The sequence below is a fragment of the Trachymyrmex septentrionalis genome, unplaced genomic scaffold (genome assembly GCF_001594115.1).
Source record: "Trachymyrmex septentrionalis isolate Tsep2-gDNA-1 unplaced genomic scaffold, Tsep1.0 scaffold167, whole genome shotgun sequence".
Lineage (NCBI taxonomy): Eukaryota > Metazoa > Arthropoda > Insecta > Hymenoptera > Formicidae > Trachymyrmex > Trachymyrmex septentrionalis.
This window is the reverse complement of record NW_017304831.1, coordinates 634,495-635,600: the sequence shown is the minus strand read 5'-3', so window position 1 is coordinate 635,600 and position 1,106 is coordinate 634,495. Positions and strand designations below refer to the sequence as shown.

The 1,106-nt window shown below is 30.7% G+C and overlaps 1 protein-coding gene across 1 annotated transcript in view; it reads right to left on the bottom strand.

The window, feature by feature from the left end:
* The window catches only part of LOC108746324 (UNC93-like protein), a 50,120-nt gene that overhangs the window by 48,303 nt on the left and 711 nt on the right, over window positions 1-1,106 (bottom strand). The gene's annotated exons all lie outside the window — the stretch shown is intronic.

Below are 1,106 nucleotides of genomic sequence, written 5' to 3'. Positions count from 1 at the left end.
TATATATATATATATATATATATATACATATCTTTATCTTAATTCTAAAATTAATATTTAATGCGTTTTATTTATGATTAATATATAACAATGTAAACAATGCAATAATCCTCTTATAGAATCTTGAGAATGTAACGGTTTTATAGCATCATAGAGTTAAAAGCAACACGATCTAAATTATGCATTCGATATAAGCGATCGTAAAACGAAGAAGGTTTATCTATTTGTTATCAAAAGTCTCCGAAACAATCGCACAGAATAAGCGCAACAGCTATATTACGTTTCCTTAGTATCGAGTGTGTGCTATATCTTGGAGCAACCGTAGCTCCACATCACTGAAACGAAGCGCGTCCAAGTATCGCGACTGCTTGTAGCGATCGGACGTGCATATAAACCGTCCAAGATATAAAACTACGTACGAATTTCTTACTGCAGATCGATCAGATCCTTTTTAATCCTCTAACATGCACGATATTTTTCAGAAAATATTATTTTCACGCTTGCAAGAAATAAAATGTAAAATAAATAATCATAAAAGTGACATATATTATCTTTTAAATCCATCTGTCAATAATTACTTACGTCAATAATTACTTACGAATAAGAAATCACAAAAAGTTATATATACAAAGGTTACTTACATACATAATTTAATTTATTTTTACTTCTCTTTATATTGCGACTTACAAAACGATACAAATGTGTTTTATTTGCTGCTTTTATATTTCTTCGACAAACTAAAAAAGCGATAATATATATCGCATCAAGTGACATATGATAGATAGCTTTATATAAAAATATTTTACATACATAAAAATATTTGTATTAAGATTTGCGAATATTAAAATTCGTAATTTTCCATTGTGACTTAAACAAAATGAAATAATTTTCATTAACGTCACATTGCGTGATTCGGTTCCATTGCGAAATGTTTCAATAACCTGATTTTGCACATTCATATCGGCCGTCTAATAATGGATATACGTTATCCGTATTCTCGTTCCCTATCGCGGTGATTTGACCCCCACTTTGGCATCTTTACTTTCTAAACGCGAGACAGAATTATCTATCGTCCGGTTAAAACTCATTGGTAGCGATCGCGCGCG